The sequence below is a fragment of the Chanodichthys erythropterus genome, chromosome 14 (genome assembly GCF_024489055.1).
Source record: "Chanodichthys erythropterus isolate Z2021 chromosome 14, ASM2448905v1, whole genome shotgun sequence".
Lineage (NCBI taxonomy): Eukaryota > Metazoa > Chordata > Actinopteri > Cypriniformes > Xenocyprididae > Chanodichthys > Chanodichthys erythropterus.
In genome coordinates, this window is record NC_090234.1 from 40,808,986 (window position 1) to 40,821,618 (window position 12,633).

The following is a 12,633-nucleotide window of genomic DNA, read 5'->3' on the forward strand; positions in this document are numbered from 1 at the left end:
ACAAAGAGTGAAAAATTTAAGGGGGTCCGAATACTTTCCGTACCCACTGTATGCTCCTTCAGCATTATCAGCAGTTATCGCTTAAATTATTTAACATTAATGATATCTACAATATATTTATGTTGGTTCTATTCTGTTTACCCTAAGGGGGTTATCGCTGCTCTCCCTGCTTTTATCCATGCTAGGCTGCATGGATGCGCAGGGAGTTCCCTTTCAAGGGAACTCAACACCGCATAAGCTGACGCAATGGGGATGCGTCCTGTAGCATCTTAGCTAATCATGGCCGACAAAGTGATGATGTCACAGGGTGCTCCCGGCTTATAAAAAGGGTACCTGAAAACACGTCGTCAATTTCAATGTCTTCAGGAAGCCGCTTGTCTGTGTGCTGTGTGGCACACATCCCCATTGCGTCAGCTGAGTAAACTAAACTATTAACAAAATCAACTAGTAACAAAATCAACTCATAGACCACCAACATTCTCAGATAGCATGTAATCATTAAAATAATGTTGAGTCAGTGTTGATGCGTCAACACTAATTGCATTGAATTATCATTACGAAGTGATGTCGCTTCAGTATCACTCTTGCACCCTGAGATAATGTTGAAAACAATGTTGAGATTTCAACCACAAATCAATGGTAATATTATTGATTTAAAATTACAAAGTGATATGTTTTGCACCTTCATTTACTGTTGAAACAATGTTGAGATTTCAACCAAAAATCAATGATAATATCATTAAATGATATTTAATGATGGTGATGTTATTACGTTTGCACCCGCATTTAATGTTGAAACAATGGTGAACAAAAAAACAACAGTATTGCTATTGAATCAACATTACACTATGATTGATTCTACATCACTAATGCTGAATAAATATTGAAATTAACAAAAACAATCAATCGTAATATTGTTGAATCAACGTTACACTATGATGTTGATTCTACATCACAGCTGTTGAATCAACACTGAAATGAACAAAAATAATCTTTGATAATATTGTTTGATCAATGTGATGTTGATTCTAAATCACTTTTGTTGAAACACACACACACACACAAACTGAAATGTAATGACAACATAAAACAGTGTTGTCAGTTTATTTTATTTCACAGTTTAACACAATCAACAAAAAGATATAAAAGATCATTATTTTAAAAAGAAAAGGGGGAGGAATAGGACAAAAGCATTACAACCTTTAAAAACAAAATTAGCTTCAGAAGTCTGATGTTATTATAACTACAGGTGGTCCAGTGGTTCAGGTTTTAAAAATCTTACATCAGTCTTACATCAGACTACTGCCTCTTTTCCTTCTCTGAAATCTGAAAAAGAAAGCATGATGTAACAAGTCAATTTAGTTGTCATGCAGTCACAATCAATAATGTTAATGTACTTAACACAATATGATTCTTTTTTTATTGTTCAACACAAAATATTCTAATCATTACAGACTGATTAAACTCTGTTTATGTAATCTATTTTTCTAAAACTATTAATGCTTTAATATCAAAAGAAAGCACTATGGTAGGGGATGTCAAATTTTTCTAGCTGAGTTTATCTCCAGACCTAATTAAACACACCTGAAACAGCTTATCAAAGTCATTAGATTCAATGAAATGTCTCAGGTTACGTATATAACCTCTGTTCCCTGAGAACAGGGAACGAGACACTGCGTCGTTGACACTATTGGGGAAAAGCCTCTGCGTGACTGGTGTCTGAAATGCTTATCAAATCACAGCAATTTTTTTTTTTTTTTTTTTTTTTTTTTGTGCAAGAGGCACATAATTTTTTACTCATATTCCATGAGGAAAACAGGATGCAACTGGCAGAGAGTGGGTGGGGTCAACACTGACAGGAGAATGCATCAGTTTAACTGACATGACTGAACATCATCGTGCTTTATACATACATTCACTCACTCACACATACAAACAAAAAAAACACCACCACACACTCTACACTGAAGTCACAATAACATTTTCCCAGACCTACATGAAAATGTAGATGAAATTTCTTTCCTTCTTTTTTTTTTTTTTTTTTCCTCGAGAGTGTTATTGTCGTCATTGTAACTCAAAACGCACTGGAGAAAAACCGCCACAGCAGAGACATGTTTGAGAGCTTCATCATATCCTTCAACGGGGTTTTATACTGCACTTCACAACAGCGCTAATACAACCCAACGCGCTGGGTTCCTATAATACAACGTTAAAAATAAAATAGAAAAATAAAAGCAAGAAAAAAAAAAACACTGAAAACATGACTTCCTTGGAACAACGAAGAAAAGCCAATCTACTCAAGTCAAACTTCACGATAATCATTTTACAATGTAACAACGAAAACAAAACCACCACTTCACTGGATATGATGAGGCGACTATTCCAAAGCCTTAGCGTTTAAAAATGTGTCACCGCATGTGCACAATTAAACAACATCAATATCTCTCAACCTTGTTTAATTGTGAGTTTTGAATACTTTAAATCCATTTAAGTCTAAGATAAATTCAGAATTACTCAAAGGCCTTTTTGAGCAGCCAATCAAAACTCTGCTTCTGACTTTTCTCTAGTGTTTCGCAAATAAAACGACCAATCAAATAGTCAATTCTACACTGTGCCATCCAGAGTCTTTCCGATGGTGCTTGAGTTAACCGGTTTTAATAATGCATCGCCCTCTAGGTCCTGTTTGTTGCACCCTGACATTGGTCCATTAGTTGTACGCTCGTTGGACTGCTGGTCAAGTTCTGACAGGAGCTTCAGGATGTTCAAAGCAGCCATGTCATGGCAGGACTCCACATCCTTGCCGATGCCATGGCTGATGAGAGGGGGCTGAGAGGAACAGTTGATCAGAGACACAAACTCATTCTTGTTATTTTTGGGAAAGTCTTTATATTCAACCTGTAATCCCTGTACAGTGGCCAGGTAGCTGAGCTGTTCAGATGGTCTGGTAAGGGGTCCGTGGGGTCTGTGTGCCAAGCTGTTTTTGGTCTTTAGTATACCCTCTGCGGTCGGAGACGTGCCAGCGTACAGCAGCTCATTGGCAATCATGGCCGTCACTGTGGCCTTGGCTGGGTTGGGGGCAGCTGTGCGACTGTAGTCTTTTGCATGGGGTCCCTGGTTGGCACCTACCGCCTGTGCCACCTCAGGCACCATGGGTAAAATGCCAGCAGGAAGCTGCTGATGGCTGAGAAAGGGAAGTCGGAAATCCTCCTCCTTATTGACAAGACCGGCCTTCTCCACAGATCCCGGTTCAAAGAAGGTCACTTTTCGTCCATCTCCAGGTTTCTTAGCCGGTGCTTTCTCATCCGTTTTCAATGCCGGTTTGGGTGGTTGTGGCTGAGGCACTTTGAAGCCCAGAAGCTCCAGCATCTTCTCGGCTGCATTTCGCTTGGCCACTTTTTTACTAGGACCCATTCCCTCTGCATTCTGACCCGCAACTGACACCTGCATAACAAACTCCCGGCGTCGAGGCAGACCTCTCTCCGTCACTAAGGTGTACTCAGGCTCTTTTTCTTTCTTAGCCTGCTGGATTTGAGCCAGTCTGCTGATGGGGTTCATGCCCTGACCATACTCTGGACTGGTCTGCAGCTTAATAATGGACTTGCTTTTCTTTTTAATGCGTAGTGGTATCTTGTCTGCGACAGGTAGCTGAGGCAGTCTGCGGAGCTCCTCCAGCACAGCGATGGCAGCTAGCTTCTTGGCAATCTTCTTGCTTTTGCCCTCCCCCTCCCCTGAAAACTCACCCACTGTTACCCTCACTATGAAGCTCTTCATGTGAGGAGGCCCAGTCTCTTTTAGCACCTCGAAATTCACAGGCAAGTTGCGCTTCAGTGCTATCTCGAACACTTGGCTGATCTCGGATTTGTTAAGGTTTTCTTGTACTGGCTCTTCTTTCATCTCAGCCAGTTGCTGCATTATTGGCTCTTTCTGCAGGTATTTGATAGCTTTGGCCGCAGCATCGTGTTTGGCTGCTTGACGCGTGCGGCCCTTGCCTTGGAACTGTTGTCCACCGATAGACAGCTCCATGTGATACAGTACTGGCCCCACAGGAGGAAATGGGTAGTAATAATGTTGCATGGAGCGTGTGTAAGGGCCTGGTGCTCTGATGTTGTAGTTGAATGCTGGTCTCATCCCATGGTAGGCATCTATAGGCTTATAGATGGGCTTCTTGCCCAACTTCATACAAAGTGCATTAAGCTCCACAGTGTGGGTTATGTTATACTCTGAGCCCTTGTAGATTCCACCTGGGTTCTTGCCAGGGTGGCGGGGACTTCTGTGACTGGGTTTGGGGAGAGTAGTTTCGGCAAGGGCACATGATGCTGCTGAGTGCTGGGCTTTTTTGATACTGGTCCCCTCTGCATCCCAGTGCTGATCCCCCAGAGTTAACCGCACTGAGAAAATCTTGGAGTGGGCTGGTCCTTGTTCACTGAGTAGCTTGTATTCAGGTTGGATCTTATTGTAACGGGCTAACTCATTAACCAGACACATTGGGGTCTTCTCTTTAGGGTTTGCCATGTTAGATACTGTGGGGTTGCAGAAGGGTGTGGCAGAGGCAGAAGGCAGGGCGGAGTTTCGTAATGGGTGACTGGCACTCTCTGAGGGTAAGGGAGCAGTGGCACAGGGAATGCTGAACCCGGGTTGGGGCGGGACCAGCTGTAAAGGGGCGGCACTGGGAGCAGGGTTGGCAGGCGCCTGGAACTGAAGCTGTGACATTCTGATTGGCTGTTAGGAAGATGGGTTGATTGAATGACCAGGTATAGACTTTGCAGTCAGGTAAGAAAAGAACTTAATTAAAGAAAGGAGTGTATGTGAAAGAGAAAGAACAAGACGAGTGGGTTTGTAGAATGAAGGATGACTGCAAAGCTCTACCTCGGTTATATCTCTCCCCGGTTGTGATTTACTCCATGAGTTACGATGTTAAAGCGTAGTGACAGTACGGTTTCGTCCTATTTTAAGGGGTTCTGGACTGGTTTAGTATGAAAAAACGGGGAAGAGGTAGAGAGGGTGAGTGTAGACAGGGCAAACACTAAAGAGAATAGCCCATCAAATCACAGCAATCATATTGGCTGGCGAAAGTCTATGACATCACTACTAGTGCAACCCGGAAGTATATAAGGGGCGCCTAGAGAACAAGTCATTCACTATTCGTCTGAAGGGACTGTCCAGCAGGCAGCCCTGAGGCATGGCAGGGAGATGCAGTGTCTTGTTCACTGTTCTCAGGGAACAGAGGTTACATACGTAACCCGAGACAAAAGGGAACTCGCACTGTGTCAATGATGCTTTTAGTATTCCCTACAGCCACAGCCCAAGCTATAAGCCTCAAAGAGGCCTCCATAATGCATGAAAGCATACCAAGGCCACTCAAAGGCTTGGAACCAACTTCACATCGAAGGTCCTTTTAAGGGAATATGGCCAGGGTGCCTAAAGGAGCCCCAGCCAGTCACTTCTCAGGGGAACATAGTCAACCCCGAATGCCACCAGGGAGTCCGACCTGGTCTTACTTTTCTAGTAACCTGTCTGTTTTATAAACAGAGTCTCTAAAATGTTTACCTCCAAAAGAGGCATCCAGTAAGAGGGACTGCAAACTGCAGAGCAGATCGTAGAGATGGGCATCCTGGAGAGCAGGACTCAGCATAGCGCTTTATAACCCTTGCAACTGAGGGGTATAATTCTGCTTGATCCTACGATCTACAGAGCACTTTTCAAAGCACTGAAGAGGCTGTGTACTCTACTAGGGACCCTTGTGAGGGAAGTACTCCCAGCCTAAGGGTTGATCTAACAGGGTGGCCTCACGAGAGGCATTCAACTGTCTGATCAGACTTAGGGAGCTAAGCACTCTAAAGACAACCCTCTAGATGAGGGGAGTACTAGGCTTAACCTGATAAAAAACAGGCTGTAGGTTAGAATCAGGGAGGCTCCTAGGGGAGCCTGCAACATAAAAGTGATCTGCTTTTAGCCACTCTAAAAATACAAGTGATGTGAACTCACTCTCAAGGAGGCCCTGCTAAGGCCAGCTACCTTATAGCAAGTATTCACTAGCTGTCAATTACCCAGTTTTGCTGGGGACTTGCCCTCAAGGAGGCCTGCTGAAGCCAGCTACCTGATAGCAAGAATTTGTTGGCTGAAAGTACCCAAATTGTTGGGGACTCACTCTCAGAGAGGCCTGCTAAGGACATCAAACTGAAAGCAAGTCTTTGCTGACTGCCAAGTACCCAAACTGCTGGGGACTCGCACTCAAGGAGGCCTGATAAGGCCAGCTATCTGATATCAATTCTTTGATAGCTGCCAAGTACCCAATTGCTGGGGACTAGCTCTAAGGGAGGCCTGCTAAGGCCAGCTACCTGATAGCAAGTCTTGCTGGCTGCTAAGTACCCAAAGTGTTGGGGACTCGTTCTCAGGGAGGCCTGTTTAGGCCAACCACCTGATAGCAAGTCTTTACTAGCATAAATAGACTGTTTGCACAGTGCCTACAGGCCTGGAATACCTAATCATATTGCCAGCAAGCAGTGTACTCAGTAAAAACACATATTACCCTTTAAGCAAGGGGAGTACAGTCTTACGCCACCATGCTCTGGAGGAGGCCCAACCAGGGGCCTACTACTCCAGAAGATCACAGGCGTCAGCTCGTGGCATTGCTCAGGCTCTAAGGGAACGTATTCAAGAACCCGACCGAAGTGGAAGGTTAACTGTTCCGCTTAACCTGAGCCGCAATGGTACAGGGCAGATAAACTATCTATGAGCTATGAGCGAAGAACTCTAGCAAAAGACCCTGAATTTAACAGGGGAGTTCTATCAGCATGACACTGGGAAATGCTACAGGGTGGAGGCCTACCAAGTGTTATCTGTGCTAATCCCTAGGGGGATGGAGGCCTTTTTATCACTAACATAATAACTCCCCACTACTTCTCAGGGAACTGAGGTCTACTATAAAAATCAGACAACTTACGGAACAAACGCAGCGCCAGTTTCGTTTTTTTTTTTTTTTTCGTAAGTAGAATAGGAAAGGCATAGGACATACAGCGTAAGCTTTTTGAAGAACACGGAAAGTGGAAGCACGTGCAAGGCAATAATATGTGTTTATAAAGCATATACAGTTTTAACATGCATAATCAACATTTTTTTTTTTTTTTGGAAAATGACCGATCGTTTTGCTAGATAAGACTCTTATTCCTTGTCTGGTATCGTTTGAAGCTGCACTGAAACTGTAATTTTGACCTTCAACCGTCTGGAGGCCATTGAAGTCCACTATAAGGAGAATAATCCTGGAATGTTTTCATCAAAAACCTTAATTTTTTTTTGACTGAAGAAAGAAAGACATGAACATCTTGGATGACATGGGGGTGAGTTAATTATCAGGAAAATTGTATATAAAAGTGGAGTAATCCGTTAACATAAATTAATAATCATTTGAAGCATATTGTATTTTTTATACAAAATACAAAATAGCAAAAATAGCTGTATTCCAGAAATTCCAGAATTGTCAGCAAGCTATCTAGCATGGTAAACAATGGTTGTCAATGAATGGCACGCTATGAATGAATGGCAATGAATGAATGGCACGCTAAATATCATTTTGGCTTTAATAAGATTTTCCACAAAAATATGTAAGAATAAACCTGGTGTCCGCAATGATTCCTGTTTTTTCCGACAACAAAGGACTGCAACGAGCTCGTAGTCATGAATTTAGAAATGGGAAGTAGGACATTTCTGATATCATGTAAAGGCTGCATAAATATATTAACAATGTAATATTTAAAATTATAATCATGTACTTTACATGTGCTTTAGCATGGTAACAACTGGATCGATCAAACACACAATTGTAAAATTTAATCTTCACAAACTCTCACCCATGCAGACTCTGTGATGTCTGGTTCACCCACTGAGAACTATCACAATTTGCTCCCCTCGTACATAAAAAAAGACACTTAGGAAATAGTGCATGCTTTGAAATGTACAGGCTACAAGAAACAGACATGCAGTCCCATGGAAATGGAATCATTTCCACTAATTCACTGACAAATCTCTCTAATGAATGAACATGCATTTCCCCAATACATTTTGTGTTATTACAGTTTGTATATATATATATATATATATATATATATATATATATATATATATATATATATATATTTCACATTGTATAGTGTTATGCATGTCTGATGATAGAATTACTAGTTAATGAAGCCTAATCTGTGTGATATCTCCTATCAAAATAATCATCATTTAATGACTCACACTTTGGTGGACATTACCATCTCATAGAATGCATTGTATGTTTGTAATATTTATCAGACTGTAAATGGACACAAACTGCCAGCTTACTCCCCTCATGCAAATGAGTTCACTTTCAAACAAAGAAACTTTCCTGCTTGAGAATTGCATCTGTCATCATTGCATCAGGAAAATCTGCTTGTTCTATTTCTTCAAAATATGCTAGAATTTAAAAATATTTTCCTTAATGTAACAGGGGAGCATTTACAGAGAGCCTAAAAGTTGTTCAGTGGATTAACTGTAGGTGAAGATCCATTTGCTGTCAACTGAATAAAAACTATTGTCAAAATGTAGAAAGCACAATACACAACATTGGGGGCAATCTAATTTTGTCACAATGTGCCACTCACCGCCAGTGTAGCAGTGGCGTGAAACAGCCCTGTTTGGGTTGATCTCAATGTGTTAGACATGCCACTGGTTATTTTTATGTAAAGGTGCCACTTTTTTTTAATTTTGCCAATGCTGGAAAATACTAAACACAAACACTAGCATTAGCTCTGTGGGTAAGAAAGAGGGCAAGTAATGGTCAGGCGATCAAATGTCTTTGATAAATTGATCATCAGCAAGTGTAATCACTTCTATAAAAGCAGAAGGTTTGCTGGTCTGGAGCATTCAGGTGTATGTTAACACAATGCCAAGGAGGAAGGACATCAGCAATGATCTTAGAGAAGCAATTTGTGCTGCCATCAATCTGAGAAGGGTTGATCTCGATGTGTTAGACAAGCCACTGGTTAGTTTTATATAAAGGTGCCACTTTTTCAATCTTGCCAATGCTGGAAAATACTAAACACAAACAAAAGCATTAGCTCTGTGGAAAGAGTGCCACCGGCTCCGTTATACATATGACAGCCCACATGCTGCTTTGAAGTGTCATAATAAGGTCTTTAGCAAGAAAGCACTTTCTTGTTGCTTTCAACCCTGCCACACTGTAACACTTGGGCATACAGTACCAAACCCACCTCTGAACCTCGGAAAGTTTGTCAACCACTCGAGCTCAGACGGGATCCAGTATAAATTAGCAATGATGATGGCGCTCTGGCAACTGCTGCTGCAGCAGCGCTAGTAGGGGTGAAAAACAGCTCTGGCTTACATCCCAATTGCCTCACTTGCAAGGATATACAGTCTGGATTGACCTCCTTCCACCAGGAACTATCGATCCAGTTTTTAGTATCGCCCTCAGGTCACCGTGACAGGTAGGCAGCCGCCTGAGGCGATGTAATGCATGTGTGTGTGTGTGTGTGTGTGTGTGTGTGTGCAGTGTTTGAAATCAGTCAGTGTGAAGGAATGGCTGTCCAGGCATTACCCTTGTGAGTTGAAGGTCTTGAATGAAGCTCGTGAGAGGAAGACAGTGAGTGACACAAACTATCTCTGCTTCAAACTAACTCAAATCTAAGCAAAAGTGGCATGTGTTTTTGTATTAGACTGGTTATTGTGAAGAACTACATATCTGGAGATAGGCACCTGGAGTTGAAATATTCCTTATTTCTCACAATTTTGAATCTTATTACTTTATATCTCACACTTTCTTTTATGTCCAATACATTCTTCGCCACATTGCACCATACATTCTCTCTTCTGCCATTCTCATTTCTCACTTTCAATCCCTTCACTTTTTCCTTTCCCTTTTTACCTCTTCTTTGTTTCTCTATCTTTTTTTACCAGTGTGGGCTGGGTTTTGAGTATAAGTTGATTTACGAATGCCAAGCTTTTCATATTTCTGACAACCTGCTAGATTGCAGCCGGTAAAGGCACGGCCTAGACCCTCTGGGCATTTCTTAAATCAGATCCCAGCGTCTGATGGAAGTTCATAATGTTAGACCATCCTTTTAGACCTTATTTGGCCCCGCCCCCTTTCAGCACTGTGATGTCTTCCGGTTGGTATTTCCACAGAATGAAGGTAAGATCTTGCAAATTTATGAATGAACCTCTCGCTTTAAAATCTTCTCTGTCTACTGACATTTCATCACCTTGGATTTATAATGTTCTATCTGACATTTTTGTCAAAACTAAGTTATTCACATATTCTTATTCTGTGACAACTTATTCACATTATGTGAGTTTTTTTTTTTTTTCATATTGTATAGTGTTATGCATGTCTGATGATAGAATTACTAGTTAATGAAGCCTAATCTGTGTGATATCTCCTATCAAAATAATCATCATTTAATGACTCTATCAGACTGTAAATGGACACAAACTGCCAGCTTACTCCCCTCATGAAAATGAGTTCACTTTCAAACAAAGAAACTATTTTTTACCAATACAAAAATAGACTTTATTATAAAATCACAAACATTGATTAAAACTCTCTCAGAAACACACCCACAATGGCAGAAATAGTTTCCAGGGCCAGGATTAGTGGGAACCAGGCAGGCCGGCTGCAACTCAGGAGGTCATCCAAAACCCACCTCAATTCACACCAAAGCAAACACCACACTCACCCACCAAAGGGAAGTTGTATCAGCACACACAACACACTGTGAAACACCGCAAAATGAAGCAGCTAGCCTCCCCAGTTCCACACAAGTCCTCACTGGCCCTGGAGAAAAAAAAAAAAGAAAGAGCATTAAGAAAGAAAGTCTACAAAAATTATAATAATTAATAAAAAAAAAAAAAAACTCAACTGCATACCAAAGTATTCTAGAGTCAAATGTGAGGCCATCCGTTCAACAGCTAAAGCTTGGCCAAAATTGGGTCATGCAACTGGACAATGATCCCAAGAACACCAGCAAATCTAGAACAGAATGGCTGAAAAAGAAAATAATCAAGTTTTTGCAATGGCCCAGTCGAAGATCAGATCTCATAACGACTGAAATGCTGTGGTGAGAACTGTGCATTAACAAATGCCAATAAACCTCAATAAACTAAAGTAACGTAATAAAGTAGAGTGGTCCAAAATTCCTCCAGAACGAGACAAGAGACTGATAAAGTTATACAGAAAATGATTACTTATAGTTATTGCTGTTAAAAGTGGATCTACAAGCAACTGAATCATAGGGTGTCCCAAGTTTGTCACTTTTCCATCTTGGCTTTATTTTTGCTAAATAAATAATGACATGGTGTGATATGTCAGGTGTTGTTGTTCATCTGAGGTTTTATTTTCCAAATTTTAAGACCTGCCAAGCACTAGATGCTTTTTTGTTATGTCCTGATATGGAAACCCATGGAATTCAGTAGGATGTCCTAACTTTTTCATTTAACTTTACATAACATGTTTTCTCTATTTGGCCTAAATGTTCAAGTGTGGCCCTGTTTACAACTGTTATTAAGATGTGCTTTGGTCGATCAGATCACAAGTAGTCAGGGGAGACATTCCCGTTTACTCCTGGTGTTTGCTTCTGTCTCTTTTGTCCATTTTCGACCACTTATGTCCTGATTTCTTTGAGGGGAGTTGAGGGTCTATAGGTGAGTAAACGTATGGGCTTTTTCAGATCTTTTGATATAATGAATAAAATAAGCTCATGTAATTTACATATAAATGCGACGGGAGATGACGGAAAAACACATGGAGAGCAGCAGCTTTTGTTTCTGCTCTGATAGCCCATGCTAAACCATGCTAAACCAAGACCATGCTAAACGTGGTGAGCGTGTGTTAGAAATTAGGAAGAGAGAGAACATTGTGCTTGGTTCATTTTTTCAGCTGACAAAGTTTAAATCCTCTCTGGCTAATGCACTTACCACAATGTTTATGCATTAGGTCAGTAGGCAGAGAGTAGGCGGTCTTTTGTGGCTATTCGAATGCATTTGACCACATGAGCGTCTATACTACTATAGCCAATTTTGGCTTAATCTAAGCCTTGCTTGTTAAACTAGGCCTAAATGTCTGTTCAGTAGTACCTATGTAACAGACGACACAATTTAGTATTTGTGGTGCATCTAATTTTAGTGTTAAAAAGCAATTGCAAATATTGTACAAAATACACATACTCATCTTCAGGGGCGTTTCCTCCGAGTAGGCAAGGGAGGCAGTGCCTCCTCAAAAAAATAGGATGAGAAAATAATCCATATTACATATAAAACAACACAAATATTACAAATTATGACATTAAAAAGAGCGCAAGTCACGCGTATTTCTTAAGGAACACTGCCCAACAGCGACACCCGCAGGTAAAGTTACACAGAGGAGTCATGCTTTACAGTCTATGGAGTCATGCCTCCCTTTCCTCTCATAGGAAACCATAGAAAATCATCAGACCCCCGGCGTGCGGTGGGTTTGTGGGGGGTAATTGAGAATGAATGGGGGAAAGTCACGTGAGAGGAGGCAATGTCTCCATCGCGCTATGATTGGATGTAATTGGTTATGATTGGATATGATTGGTTTGTGCGATAAATCCCACCTCTCGTTGACGTGCGCGTAGG

At 41.3% G+C, this 12,633-nt stretch overlaps 1 pseudogene; it reads right to left on the reverse strand.

The window, feature by feature from the left end:
• Nucleotides 1-1,799: 1,799 nt before the first annotated feature.
• On the reverse strand, nt 1,800-5,025 carry LOC137035704 (double-stranded RNA-binding protein Staufen homolog 1 pseudogene; annotated as a pseudogene).
• Between the last annotated feature and the right edge of the window lie 7,608 nt (nt 5,026-12,633).